Genomic DNA, 15797 nt, shown 5'->3' on the forward strand with positions numbered 1-15797 from the left:
CATGCATATTTAGCTAAAAGAAATCCAGGTTAGCAGGCAATATTAACCAGGTGAAATTGTGTCACTTCTCTTGCGTTCATTGAACGCAGAGTCAGGGTATATGCAACAGTTTGGGCCACCTATCTCTTTGCGAACTAATTTGCCAGAATTTTATGTAATTATGACATAACATTGAAGGTTGTGTAATGTAACAGGAATATTTAGACTCATGGATGCCACCCGTTAGATAAAATACGGAATGGAATAAACGTTTTGTTTTCGAGGTGATAGTTTCCGGATTTTACCTAAGACTCGTATTTCTGTGTGTTTATTATAGTTAAGTTTATGATTTGATATTTGATAGAGCAGTCTGACTGAGGGGTGGTAGGCAGCAGCAGCCTCAGAATAGTCAAAGGTATATGGTTTAGAGAGAAATAGTCGAGGCGTTATAATTCCTGTAATAACTTGCGGCTGAACTTGAAAGGGGTTCCTTTGTTATTTTACCGTTCATGTCTTCCATAGAGAATGTCTTGATCTACTTCAAATAAGGTCTGTGTTTCGTGCTTAAACCGCCTCTGTTCATGTCTTCCATAGAGAATGTCTTGATCTACTTCAAATAAGGTCTGTGTTTCGTGCTTAAACCGCCTCTGTTCATGTCTTCCATAGAGAATGTCTCGATCTACTTCAAATAAGGTCTGTGTTTCGTGTTTAAACCGCCTCGGTTCATGTCTTCCATAGAGAATGTCTCGATCTACTTCAAATAAGGTCTGTGTTTCGTGCTTAAACCGCCTCTGTTCATGTCTTCCATAGAGAATGTCTCGATCTACTTCAAATAAGGTCTGTGTTTCGTGCTTAAACCGCCTCTGTTCATGTCTTCCATAGAGAATGTCTCGATCTACTTCAAATAAGGTCTGTGTTTCGTGCTTAAACCGCCTCTGTTCATGTCTTCCATAGAGAATGTCTCGATCTACTTCAAATAAGGTCTGTGTTTCGTGCTTAAACCGCCTCTGTTCATGTCTTCCATAGAGAATGTCTCGATCTACTTCAAATAAGGTCTGTGTTTCGTGCTTAAACCGTCTCTGCATTTTGGTACCCGTGTAAATCTCACTAGGAAAAGGTAACGTTTGTCAACATATTTTCATAAATCCACTCTACAAAAAAAATGATCTTCACTTATATTTAGCCAATATTGATCAGTGTTACCTTGTCCTATGGATATCTACACAGTTATAAAATTGGCAAGGTGGTGTAAGCCTACACGAAACACAGACCTTATTTTAAGTGAATCTAAAAATATCCTATGGAATAAATGAATGAAGGAACCGCTTTTGAGATTTTGCTAGAAGGTGTCATGGGAATTATGACTCGCACTTTGGTAGTCAATTCTTACCATGTTCATTATTAAAATAGGATTTCCTGCATATAGAAATTACAGTTTTTGTTTTCAACATTCATCACAGGTAACTTAAACTCTATTTTTATTCAAACAGTTGAGAGTATTTGTCTCCTAAGCAGACTCTTCAGTATCATTGTCACTTCAGAGCTGTGTGTGTGTTTTACAGATGGCAGAGAAAAGCAGAGCACCAGTGTGGGACTATTACATTGAATTGGCAAGGTGAAAGCAAGGTGTCTTATTTGTGATAAAAATGTAAGCATGGGGTCAGCAACGGCTAAATACAAAAATACCACCAACCTGTGGAATCACCTTAAGAACACCCATCCAAAAGCCCATATGTATTATATTAAGTTAAAATAAAAGTGGTCATTGTTCATTCAGTGTTGTTGCAATTGCCATTATTACAAAAATGTGTATATTTATATACATTTAAAAAATCGGCCGATTAATCGGTATCGGCTTTTTTTGTCCTCCAATAATCTGTATCGGCGTTGAAAAATCATAATCGGTCGACCTCTAGTCCAGAGTACATGTCCTGGTAATCCATCTAGCCCCGCAGCCATGTGAATGTTGACCTGTTTAAAGGTCTTACTCACATCGGCTACGGTGAGCATGATCACACAGTCATCCGGAACAGCTGATGCTCTCATGCATGCCTCAGTGTTGCTTGCCTCGAAGCAAGCATAGAAGTGATTTAGCTCGTCTGGTAGGCTTGTGTCACTGGGAAGCTTACGGCTGTGCTTCCCTTTGTAGTCTGTAATAGTTTACAAGCCCTGCCACATAAGACGAGTGTCGGAGCCAGTGTAGTATGATTCAATCTTAGCCCTGTATTGACGCTTTGCCTGTTTGATGGTTCGTCGGAGGGCAGAGCAGGATTTCTTATAGGCTTCCTGGTTAGAGTCCCGCACCTTGAAAGCGGAAGCTCTACCCTTTAGCTCAGAGTGAATATTGCCTGTAATCCATGGTTTCTGGTTGGGGTATGTACGCACAGTCACTGTGGGGATGACGTCCTCGATGCACTTATTGATAAAGCCAGTGACTGATGTGGTGTACTCTCAATTCCATCGGAAGAATCTCAGAACATGTTCCAGTCCGTGATTTAGCCTCTGCTTCATCTGACCACTTCTTATAGACCGGGTCACTGGTGCTTCCTGCTTTCCTTTTTGCTTGTAAGCAGGAATCAGGAGGATAGAGTTGTGGTCGGATTTACCAAATGGAGGGCGAGGGAGAGCTTTGTACACGTTTCTGTGTGTGGAGGACATGTGATCTAGATGTTTTCCCCCTCTGGTTGAACATTTAACATGTTGATGGAAATTAGGTAGAACTGTGTTAAGTTTCCCTGCATTAAAGTCTCCGGCCACTAGGAGCGCCGCCTCTGGGTGAGTGGTTTCCTGTTTGCTTATTTCCTTATACATCTGACTGAGTGCGGTCTTAGTGCCAGCATCTGTCTGTGGTGATAAATGAACAGCCACGAAAAGTATAGCTGAAAACTCTTTAGGCAAGTAGTGTGGTATGCAATTTATCACAAGATACTCTACCTCAGGCAAGCAAAATCTAGAGACTTCCTTAGATTTTGTGCACCAGCTGTTGTTTACAAATATGCACAGACCGCCCCCCCTCGTCTTACCGGAGTGTGCTGTTCTATCTTGCCGGTGCAGCATATATCCCGCTAGCTGAATATCCATGTCATCATCAAATCAAATCACATTTTATTTGTCACATACACATGGTTAGCAGATGTTAATGCGAGTGTAGCGAAATGCTTGTGCTTCTAGTTCCGACAATGCAGTAATAACCAACAAGTAATCTAACTAACAATTCCAAAACTACTGTCTTGTACACAGTGTAAGGGGATAAAGAATATGTACATAAGGATATATGAATGAGTGATGTACAGAGCAGCATAGGCAAGATACAGTAGATGGTATCGAGTACAGTATATACATATGAGATGAGTATGTAAACAAAGTGGCATAGTTAAAGTGGCTAGTGATACATGTATTACATAAGGATACAGTCGATGATATAGAGTACAGTATATACGTATGCATATGAGATGAATAATGTAGGGTAAGTAACATTATATAAGGTAGCATTGTTTAAAGTGGCTAGTGATATATTTACATCATTTCCCATCAATTCCCATTATTAAAGTGGCTGGAGTTGAGTCAGTGTCAGTGTGTTGGCAGCAGCCACTCAATGTTAGTGGTGGCTGTTTAACAGTCTGATGGCCTTGAGATAGAAGCTGTTTTTCAGTCTCTCGGTCCCAGCTTTGATGCACCTGTACTGACCTCGCCTTCTGGATGATAGCGGGGTGAACAGGCAGTGGCTCGGGTGGTTGATGTCCTTGATGATCTTTATGGCCTTCCTGTGACATCGAGTGGTGTAGGTGTCCTGGAGGGCAGGTAGTTTGCCCCCGGTGATGCGTTGTGCAGACCTCACTACCCTCTGGAGAGCCTTACGGTTGAGGGCGGAGCAGTTGCCGTACCAGGCGGTGATACAGCCCGCCAGGATGCTCTCGATTGTGCATCTGTAGAAGTTTGTGAGTGCTTTTGGTGACAAGCCGAATTTCTTCAGCCTCCTGAGGTTGAAGAGGCGCTGCTGCGCCTTCTTCACAATGCTGTCTGTGTGAGTGGACCAATTCAGTTTGTCTGTGATGTGTATGCCGAGGAACTTAAAACTTGCTACCCTCTCCACTACTGTTCCATCGATGTGGATAGGGGAGTGTTCCCTCTGCTGTTTCCTGAAGTCCACAATCATCTCCTTAGTTTTGTTGACGTTGAGTGTGAGATTATTTTCCTGACACCACACTCCGAGGGCCCTCACCTCCTCCCTGTAGGCCGTCTCGTCGTTGTTGGTAATCAAGCCTACCACTGTTGTGTCGTCCGCAAACTTGATGATTGAGTTGGAGGCGTGCGTGGCCACGCAGTCGTGGGTGAACAGGGAGTACAGGAGAGGGCTCAGAACGCACCCTTGTGGGTCCCCAGTGTTGAGGATCAGCGGGGAGGAGATGTTGTTGCCTACCCTCACCACCTGGGGGCGGCCCGTCAGGAAGTCCAGTACCCAGTTGCACAGGGCGGGGTCGAGACCCAGGGTCTCGAGCTTGATGACGAGCTTGGAGGGTACTATGGTGTTGAATGCCGAGCTGTAGTCAATGAACAGCATTCTCACATATGTATTCCTCTTGTCCAGATGGGTTAGGGCGGTGTGCAGTGTGGTTGAGATTGCATCGTCTGTGGACCTATTTGGGCGGTAAGCAAATTGGAGTGGGTCTAGGGTGTCAGGTAGGGTGGAGGTGATATGGTCCTTGACTAGTCTCTCAAAGCACTTCATGATGACGGAAGTGAGTGCTACGGGGCGGTAGTCGTTTAGCTCAGTTACCTTAGCTTTCTTGGGAACAGGAACAATGGTGGCCCTCTTGAAGCATGTGGGAACAGCAGACTGGTATAGGGATTGATTGAATATGTCCGTAAACACACCGGCCAGCTGGTCTGCGCATGCTCTGAGGGCGCGGCTGGGGATGCCGTCTGGGCCTGCAGCCTTGCGAGGGTTAACACGTTTAAATGTCTTACTCACCTCGGCTGCAGTGAAGGAGAGACCGCATGTTTTCGTTGCAGGCCGTGTCAGTGGCACTGTATTGTCCTCAAAGCGGGCAAAAAAGTTATTTAGTCTGCCTGGGAGCAGGACATCCTGGTCCGTGACTGGGCTGGATTTCTTCCTGTAGTCCGTGATTGACTGTAGACCCTGCCACATGCCTCTTGTGTCTGAGCCGTTGAATTGAGATTCTACTTTGTCTCTGTACTGACGCTTAGCTTGTTTGATAGCCTTGCGGAGGGAATAGCTGCACTGTTTGTATTCGATCATGTTACCAGACACCTTGGCCTGATTAAAAGCAGTGGTTCGCGCTTTCAGTTTCACGCGAATGCTGCCATCAATCCACGGTTTCTGGTTAGGGAATGTTTTAATCGTTGCTATGGGAACGACATCTTTAACGCACGTTCTAATGAACTCGCACACCGAATCAGCGTATTCGTCAATGTTGTTGTCTGATGCAATACGAAAGGAGTGTGGAGTCAGCTTGGTCGGACCAGCGTTGGACAGACCTCAGCGTGGGAGCCTCTTGTTTTAGTTTCTGTCTGTAGGCAGGGATCAACAAAATGGAGTCGTGGTCAGCTTTTCCGAAAGGGGGGCGGGGCAGGGCCTTATATGCGTCGCGGAAGTTAGAGTAACAATGATCCAAGGTCTTTCCACCCCTGGTTGCGCAATCGATATGCTGATAAAATTTAGGGAGTCTTGTTTTCAGATTAGCCTTGTTAAAATCCCCAGCTACAATGAATGCAGCCTCCGGATAAATGGTTTCCAGTTTGCAAAGAGTCAAATAAAGTTCATTCAGAGCCATCGATGTGTCTGCTTGGGGGGGGATATATACGGCTGTGATTATAATCGAAGAGAATTCTCTTGGTAGATAACGCGGTCTACATTTGATTGTGAGGAATTCTAAATCAGGTGAACAGAAGGATTTGAGTTCCTGTATGTTTCTTTCATCACACCATGTCACGTTAGTCATAAGGCATACGCCCCCGCCCCTCTTCTTACCAGAAAGATGTTTGTTTCTGTCTGCGCGATGCGTGGAGAAACCCGTTGGCTGCACCGCCTCGGATAGCGTCTCTCCAGTGAGCCACGTTTCCGTGAAGCAAAGAACGTTACAGTCTCTGATGTCCCTCTGGAATGCTACCCTTGCTCGGATTTCATCAAACTTGTTGTCAAGAGACTGGACATTGGCAAGAAGAATGCTAGGGAGTGGTGCACGGTGTGCCCGTCTCCGGAGTCTGACCAGAAGACCGCCTCGTTTCCCTCTTTGTCGGAGTTGTTTTTTTTTTGGGTCGCTGCATGGAATCCACTCCGTTGTCCTGTTTGTAAGGCAGAACACAGGATCCGCGTCACGAAAAACATATTATTGGTCGTACTGATGGTGAGTTGATGCTGATCTTATATTCAGTAGTTCTTCTCGACTGTATGTAATGAAACCTAAGATGACCTGGGGTACTAATGTAAGAAATAACACGTAAAAAACAAAAAACTGCATAGTTTCCTAGGAATGCGAAGCGAGGCGGCCATCTCTGTCGGCGCCGGAAGATATTGCATCATTCAGCCACGATTCCGTGAAACATAAGATATAACCGTTTTTGATGTCCCGTTGGTAGGATATGCGTGATCGTATCTTGTCTAATTTATTGTCCAATGATTGCACATTGGCGAGTAATATTGACAGTAATGGCAGCTTTCCCACTCGCCTTCTGCGGATCCTTACGAAGCATCCCGCTCTGTGTCCTCTGTAGCTGCGTCTCTTCCTCTTGCAAATAACTGGGATGTTGGCCTTGTTGGGTGTTCGGAGAATGTCCTGTGCGTCCTGCTTGTTGAAGAAACATTATGTACAACATAAGTTACAAATAACGCGAAAATAAACACATAATAGCACAATTGGTTGGGCGCCCGTAAAACTGCTGCCATTTTCTTCCGGCGCCCTTTTACCTCTATTCTAGCAATGACACACTGAGTTAACTCTATTCTATTATATCAATGACACAATGAGTAAATTAACTATATTCTATATTAGATCTAATATACAATATAATTATCTAAATAAAATAATAATTGATCAATGGTGCAGTGAGTGAGTTACCTCTTGGGAAACGTTTCAAGGACCTCCTGACGTCAAGCAGCACCTGGTTGAAGTCCTTGTGGTTCTCTCTGATATCCTTAGCTAGAATCAAAACAAATGCTCAGCGCCCCCCCCCCCCCTCAACCATTGTTTTCAGTTGAACATATTTAACAGTGCTGCTGCCAAAGGCCCTGAATGTTGTTCGTTTACATTACGTTGTTGCACAGTATTGAAGAATACAGAATGAATCAATGTTGACAAAAGTCACCTGAATTTGATGAAGTTACAGTAGGCTACATTCAATCAACATACATCAACAGACTATAGACAGCTAGAGGCATACTGACACAGTGTAATGGTCGTAGTAGTCTACAGCCACGTCTCAGGGCAATGGCCGAACAAATTGTTTTGATTCTAGCTAAGGATATCAGAGAGACATCCAGGATCTCACATTGAAACCTCTCACTCACTAGGTTTAACAGGCAACTTGTAGACGTTGACGCTGAGCAGCTTGGGCCAGACTTCCCTCCTGATCTCGTCTGTTAGAAGGCCTCCGGGTCAATGTTCAGGGCCTGGAGGATCTCCACCAGCTTCAGCTTCTTCCACGACTCGTGCTCTGCTTGACAACAGAAAATATGAATTAAGATTATACATGTTGTTCAGATAGCAATACGGTCTTGACTGTGGACAGGGTTTGCTTGGATGATAAGTACCACTACAAGCGAAGGCTTGTCTATGCTGGTATTGTAGGTTGATATCACTTTTTGTTAGTCAATTCCTTCCACAAAATGCTATTCAATGTCAATTGTGCAAGTTAAAAGTGTGTACTTTCACACATTCTACTGTTACTAATTTACAATGTGGCACATAGCTAGTAAATATTAGTATCCCACCTGGGTCATTCCTACAATACGGTGTGTTTTGGACCACATCACTTTAGTGAAAAAAAGTATATATTTTTACATTTGTTTTGTATTCTATCAGAAAAAAGACATGTTTGACTTTCAGAAAAACATATTGGTCAAGCTCAGGCACTTATCGCCATATATATTAGGATTTATTGTTCACACATGGACCATGGGATATTTCCACCTGTTAGGGACATATCAAATCAAATCAAATGTATTTATATAGCCCTTCGTACATCAGCTGATATCTCAAAGTGCTGTACAGAAACCCAGCCTAAAACCCCAAACAGCAAGCAATGCAGGTGTAGAAGCACGGTGGCTAGGAAAAACTCCCTAGAAAGGCCAAAACCTAGGAAGAAACCTAGAGAGGAACCAGGCTATGTGGGGTGGCCAGTCCTCTTCTGGCTGTGCCGGGTGGAGATTATAACAGAACATGGCCAAGATGTTCAAATGTTCATAAATGACCAGCATGGTCGAATAATAATAAGGCAGAACAGTTGAAACTGGAGCAGCAGCACGGTCAGGTGGACTGGGGACAACAAGGAGTCATCATGTCAGGTATTCCTGGGGCATGGTCCTAGGGCTCAGGTCCTCCGAGAGAGAGAAAGAAAGAGAGAATTAGAGAGAGCATATGTGGGATGGCCAGTCCTCTTCTGGCTGTGCCGGGTGGAGATTATAACAGAGCATGGCCAAGATGTTCAAATGTTCATAAATGACCAGCATGGTCGAATAATAATAAGGCAGAACAGTTTAAACTGGAGCAGCAGCACGGTCAGGTGGACTGGGGACAGCAAGGAGTCATCATGTCAGGTATTCCTGGGGCATGGTCCTAGGGCTCAGGTCCTCCGAGAGAGAGAAAGAAAGAGAGAATTAGAGAGAGCATATGTGGGATGGCCAGTCCTCTTCTGGCTGTGCCGGGTGGAGATTATAACAGAGCATGGCCAAGATGTTCAAATGTTCATAAATGACCAGCATGGTCGAATAATAATAAGGCAGAACAGTTTAAACTGGAGCAGCAGCACGGTCAGGTGGACTGGGGACAGCAAGGAGTCATCATGTCAGGTATTCCTGGGGCATGGTCCTAGGGCTCAGGTCCTCCGAGAGAGAGAAAGAAAGAGAGAATTAGAGAGAGCATATGTGGGATGGCCAGGCCTCTTCTGGCTGTGCCGGGTGGAGATTATAACAGAACATGGCCAAGATGTTCAAATGTACATAAATGACCAGCATGGTCGAATAATAATAAGGCAGAACAGTTGAAACTGGAGCAGCAGCACGGCCAGGTGGACTGGGGACAGCAAGGAGTCATCATGTCAGGTAGTCCTGGGGCATGGTCCTAGGGCTCAGGTCCTCCGAGAGAGAGAAAGAAAGAGAGAAGGAGAGAATTAGAGAACGCACACTTAGATTCACACAGGACACCGAATAGGACAGGAGAAGTACTCCAGATATAACAAACTGACCCTAGCCCCCCGACACATAAACTACTGCAGCATAAATACTGGAAGCTGAGACAGGAGGGGTCAGAGGCATTACCTAACTATCTGAAAGTGTTAACAATGCATGCATATATCTAGATTTAGATTTAAGACATTCAAAGTCCCTTACTGAATTACGTTAATTTATTTTCTTCAAATAATTATACATCAATGATTATTGAGCGAAACGTGTGTTATTTTCATTTGCACCACATTTTTTCTAATAAGAGTGAATAACAACAGAATTTGGTCAACATTTTTGCATATGTATTTGACCCCTTCTATTTCGACAAGTTACCACAAAGATACACGTAACATTTGATGATATTATTCAATTCTGATTTTTTTTTAACACACCTAACAGGGTGGAATAAAGCATAACAGGGTGGAAAGCAATAACAGGTTGGAACTAACATCAATAATGAACAAAATATTGAAACAATTAAAGATATTTTATGAACTTGGTTAAAAAAAACATTACATTTATAATTAGAACCACTTTCTTTGTATTTAATTTTCAATTTACTTTTGTCTAGTTAAAGACATTGTCAACCTAAGTTTGTAAAACAACAAAAATATATTAGTAAAACACAAGTATTCCATTAGAACAACATGGGGCTACATGTAAAAGAATTGGATTGCATTTGAAAATCACTGTTAGTTCAAGTTTAATAACACTAATCAGGCATTTTATGATAAACAGCCCTACACATTTTGCTCCTAACAATTCTGGGCACTTAATTAAATGGTTATTCAAAAGGTTTAACAGCATTTATAAAATATCTCATACATAGAAAGATACATGAACCTTTAAAAAGTCCCCCCCCTCCCCTTCTTCCCTCTCACCTCTCCTCCAATTCACTCCCTTCCAAAACTCTTACCACTCCACCCCTCTTGCCTTTTCTCCACTCCACTCCATCCCCCCTCCACATACTGCAAGTCCCTTTGCTCCAGTTGTAGCTAAATGGTTTCCAAAGTGGTCTTTTATGTACCTTTTATGTACCTTCAAGCTCTGGGATCAGGCATTCTACCTGGTGGTCAGCGTACTTTGCGAGGGCTTGGCCTGAATAATTGGTTTATTCCATTACAGTGCATGCACTTGACCAGGATGTTATCCTCATGTACATCTGTTATGATTCCTGGGTATGGCTCATTGTCATAGGACAGCACACACCACTGTCCAATATGGTGAGAGTGAACGGCCTCTGGTCACCACGGGGTTTCAACGGTGCACACAGATCTTGGAGCAACAGGAGCTTCTAGAGCTGCTTCTGTGGGCTCCCAAGTGGCGCAGCGGTCTAAGGCACTGCAGTGCAAGAGGCATCACTACGGTCCCTGATTTGTATCCAGGCTGTATTACATCCGGCTGTGATTGGGAGTCCCATAGGGCGGCGCACAATTGGCCCAGCATCATCCGGGTTTGGCCGGGATAGGCTGTCATTGTAAATAAGAATTTGTTCTTAACTGACTTGCATAGTTAAATAAATTAAATAAAAACTCAAAGCAGGGACAGGCCATGACCCCCTCATCTCTTTGGCAGAGACAGGTTATGTCTCTGTACTTGATGTGACCTGGCAACACACTTTTCACATCTTCATTGTGCTTTTCACTGCAGTTTTTGGACGAGAAAATCCCATGGCTTTAAAGGCCGTTAACCATGAATTGGAGATTCTTGTGGGTTTTACATTGGTGTCTCAACCCAAAATGGCCTAAAGGTGCAGAAGAATGAATCTTGACTTTCTGACAGGAACTTCCTGGGTAGATTCTTCATTGTCTGCCAGCGACCTTTTTTGCATCTTCTGTTTGTTTCGCGTGACAGTTTGTTTCCTCACTGTAGTCATGTGACTCACATCATCCCTTCTTGGATTCAGCAGTTGCACAGTTTCTCTTCGTCCACACAAAAGGTACAAATATATCCATCCAATCCAGCCCTCTCCTTTGAAAAACCTAGTCGGTTCTTATTCACCATGTTCCCAATAGTTACTCTTGCAATCATCTGCCTCTCCTTTTCTGGTGTTGCGATATTTAGTTCTAATGTCAAGCAATGATGAGTGTAACAGAAGGGTTCTTCTAATGGTTGGATGGACAGGATGATGCCTCAGCAGGGCATTCACTTTTGAGTGAGGAGATTTGGAATTTCCCTTAACACATTGGAATGTCTCGTATTTATCTTTTTCCAAGGTGGCTTGAAGTTTCTGGATCTCTTTCATAAGCCTTTTCTTTGTATTGTTGGTCTTTCTTTGACCTTGATGTCTTTGCCAAAAACACAGTCAGAACTATTAGTATTGTAATCAGTAAACTAATAAATAAATCAAATTGACCAATCAGTTAATCAATCAATTATTCAAAGAATGAATCAATAAACCAATCAATAAAAACATGGGTATGTTTAGTAATATAGAATAGAGCACAAATATTGTGAACACAGCTCAAATAGATCCTGACTAATAAAGTATTAAAGTGCCCAGCTTCAAGCTTGCTCTAACCTTGTGGGCCCTGGCATTGGGTCATGTTCAGGAAGTGGGGGAGGTGTGGGGGAAGGGGAAAAGATGCCCTGGCTGTTGCGCTGGTCTTTTCCTCACTCTTCGTCTCTCTCCATTTTTCCCTTAGAACACGCTTCTCTCTCTCACTGATATCTGCTATCCTCTTTTTCGCTGTCTCTCTGTCATCTCTGTCTCAAGGTACTTTTGTCGTCTCGCTCGGTAACACCGCTGCATTTCAGGAGCACTGAGTGATGGTGCTATTCCCTAACAAATGCATGTACGGTAACCGTTTTAATAACATAGACATAATCTCAGCAAAAAAGAAACATCCCCTTTTCAGGACCCTGTCTTTCAAAGATAATTAGTACAAATCCAAATAACTTCTTTGTAAAGGGTTTAAACACTGTTTCCTGAATGGTCGTTAAGACACTAACAGCTTACAGACGCTAGGCAATTAAGGTCACAGTTATGAAAACTGAGGATACTAAAGAGGCCTTTCTACTGACTCTGAAAAACAACAAAAGAAAGATGCCCAGGGTCACTGCTCATCTCAGTGAACATGCCTTAGGCATGCTGCAAGGAGGCATGAGGACTGCAGATGTGGCCAGGGCAATACATTGCAATGTCCGTACTGTGAGACGCCTAGGACAGCTCGACAGGGAGACAGGACGGACAGCTGATCATCCTCGCAGTGGCAGACTACGTGTAACAACTCCTGCACAGGATTGGTACATTCCCTGTGCGTTACAGGGAAGACATCCTCCTCCCTCATGTGGTACCCTTCCTGCAGGCTCATCCTGACATGACCCTCCAGCATGACAATGCCACCAGCCATTCTGCTCGTTCTGTGCGTGATTTCCTGCAAGACAGGAATGTTAGTGTTCTGCCATGGTGAGGGCTAGGGCCATTCCCCCCAGAAATGTCCGGGAACTTGCAGGTGCCTTGGTGGAAGAGTAGGGTAACATCTCACAGCAAGAACTGGCATATCTGGTGCAGTCCATGAGGAGGAGATGCACTGCAGTACTTAATGCAGCTAGTGGCCACACCAGATACTGACTGTTACTTTTGATTTTGACCCCCCTTTTGTTCAGGGACCGATTATTAAATTTCTGTTAGTCACGTCTGTGGAACTTGTTCAGTTTATGTCTCAGTTCTTGAATCTTGTTGTGTTCATAGAAATATTTACACGTGTTAAGTTTGCTGAAAATAAATGCAGTTGACAGTGAGAGGACATTTTTTTTTTTATGAGTTTAGATATATATACAGTAACAATTTAAAATGTTTGGACACACCTACTAATTTCAGGGTTTTTCTTTATTTTTACTATTGTATACATTGTAGAATAATAGTGAAGACATCAAAACTATTAAATTAAACATATGGAATGATGTAGTAACCAAAAAGAAAGTGTTAAACAAATCAAAATATATTTTATATTTGAGATTCTTCAAAAGTAGCTACACTTTGCCTTGATTTTACACACTCTTGGTAGTCACCTGGAATGCATTTCAATTAACAGGTGTGCCTTGTTAAAAGTTCATTTGTAGATTTTCTTTCCTTCTTAATGCATTTGAGCCAATCAGTTGTGTTGTGACAAGGTAGGGGTGGTATACAGAAGATAGCCCTATTTGGTAAAACACCAAGTCCATATTATGGCAAGAACAGCTCAAATAAGCAAAGAGAAACAACAGTCCATTATTACTTTAAGACATGAAGGTCAGTCAATTCGGAAAAGTTCACAAACTTTGAAAGTTTCTTCAAGTGCAGTCGCAAAAACCATCAAGCGCTATCATGAAACTGGCTCTCATGAGGAGCGCCACAGGAAAGGAAGGCCCAGAGTTACCTCTGCTGCAGAGGATAAGTTCATTACAGTTAACTGCAACTCAGATTGCAGGCCAAATAAATGCTTCACAGAGTTCAAGTAACAGACATCTCAACATCAACTGATCAGAGGAGACTGCGTGAATCAGGCCTTCATGGTCAAATTGCTGCAAAGAAACCACTACCACTTTTTTTGTATATTCTTAAAACGGCATTGTTGGTTACTTGCTTGTAAGCATTTCACTGTAAAGGTCTACAGCTGTTGTATTCGGCGCATGTGACAAATAAAAATGGATTTGATTTGAGTGTGCAAAGCTGTCATCAAGGCAAAGGGTGGCTACTTTGAAGAATCTAAAATATATTTTCATTTGTTTAAAACTTTTTGGGTTACTACATGATTCCATATGTGTTATTTCATAGTTTTGATGTCTTCACTATTATTCTACAATGTAGAAAATAGTACAAATAAAGAAAAACCATTGAAAAACCCGGCTGTATCACAACCGCCCGTGATCGGGAGTCCCATAGGGCAGTGCACAATTGGCCCAGCATCGTCCGAGTTTGGGGAAGGTTTGGCTGGTGTAGGCCATCATTGTAAAATAAAAATGTGTTCTTAACTAACTTGCCTATAAAGGTTCAATTTAAAAAACGGTTGTTATCTCTCCAAAAAACTGATTGACAGGGGCTGTTTTTGAAGGGGTATTACTACAAACTAACAGGGTGTAAAGTGAAATCAGGGAAACACAGAAAATCTTAAATACAGTAACAATAAATACAATAATCATGAAAAGAAAAGTATTTATGACAGATATTTTAAGTAGGACTATAAAAAAATGAATAAATATTTGGAATATTTGATTATTTAATGGCATATTTCTCGTAGTGGATGAATAGCACCCGGCGACGTGGTAATAATACATCAAATTCTCTTTGAGATCCATATCTTCATGGTTTTATGGTAAAGGACATCTAACTTTATATTTTAACACCTTTGGAATCCACATTTGACAATAAATAAGGTGTTATTTCTTGGGGACAGAAAAGGCACCACATAACAGGAATGACCCATCTTTATTTTGCAGTCTTGCTTTGCTTCAACTGCATTGGCAACTTTACTGACTGACACTATCAACTTTGACCTGTTTTGATGAAGAATATGTTATGATGATAATAAAATTTAAATGTGTATATTGCCATTCAAGAATGGCAGGCTATTCTTATGGGGATTATTAATATAGGTAAATCCCATCCAAGCTCTGCTCTGGGTCAATCGATAGTCACGTTGCTTTGCTGTTCTACGTAGCATGTATGTCAGCTGACCAGCCGATATGCATTCACAGAGGATTCAAACAGAGATCTGCTAAATACTAGTGAAACTATTCGTCTATTCAACTGTCAACTATCTGTAAAACGATTCCCAACGTGCAATGTATGAGTACTTTATCTGATATTTGTTAACAATTTAATACTGATTTAGTTAATTTACCTATATTGCTCTGAGTATTTCCATACCCATTTTCCCGGCTTCCTGTACTTTGCTGGTGTTTCTTCCCCTTTTTCATAGCCTGTTAAAATTAATAACACATCAACAATACATATGTTGTGATACCGTCACTTGCTGAAGTAAATAACAGGTTTATAATCGTTTGTCTAACAACAGAAAATAACAATTACAACGAATTCTCAGTTCGAGTTGTGATCTACCATTCAGCTGTTAATGTATCATCTGCTATTGTCCCAGGAAATCCACTTAACTTCTTTTGAGGAGGGATTTATAATTTCATGCTATCTGATTGACGCAAAGGGATAGCAATTTAAAAATATATGCATCTCATTGGCTCATTCACTTTCAAGTGGAAATCCATGAAGGTGCACTAGTGCTTGTAACGTTTCACTACTCTTGTCTTCTGGCATGCAAATGAGTTGCCATGTGTGCACTTTGAGGAAAATCTGACTTTGATAAACAATATTCCCCATTTATACGCCATTTTTTAAATTACAAAATGAATGACTAACTCCAAAAGCGTTAAACTGTGCGCCGCGTCACAGCCCCCCCACCAGCACCTCCTACAAACT

General features: G+C 42.3%; 1 pseudogene; it reads right to left on the reverse strand.

The window, feature by feature from the left end:
• The window catches only part of LOC139391594 (TBC1 domain family member 20-like), a 37955-nt pseudogene extending 22672 nt beyond the window's left edge, over positions 1–15283 (reverse strand).
• Between the last annotated feature and the right edge of the window lie 514 nt (positions 15284–15797).

This window comes from Oncorhynchus clarkii, chromosome 32, assembly GCF_045791955.1.
Source record: "Oncorhynchus clarkii lewisi isolate Uvic-CL-2024 chromosome 32, UVic_Ocla_1.0, whole genome shotgun sequence".
In the NCBI taxonomy this organism is placed as follows: Eukaryota; Metazoa; Chordata; class Actinopteri; order Salmoniformes; family Salmonidae; genus Oncorhynchus; species Oncorhynchus clarkii.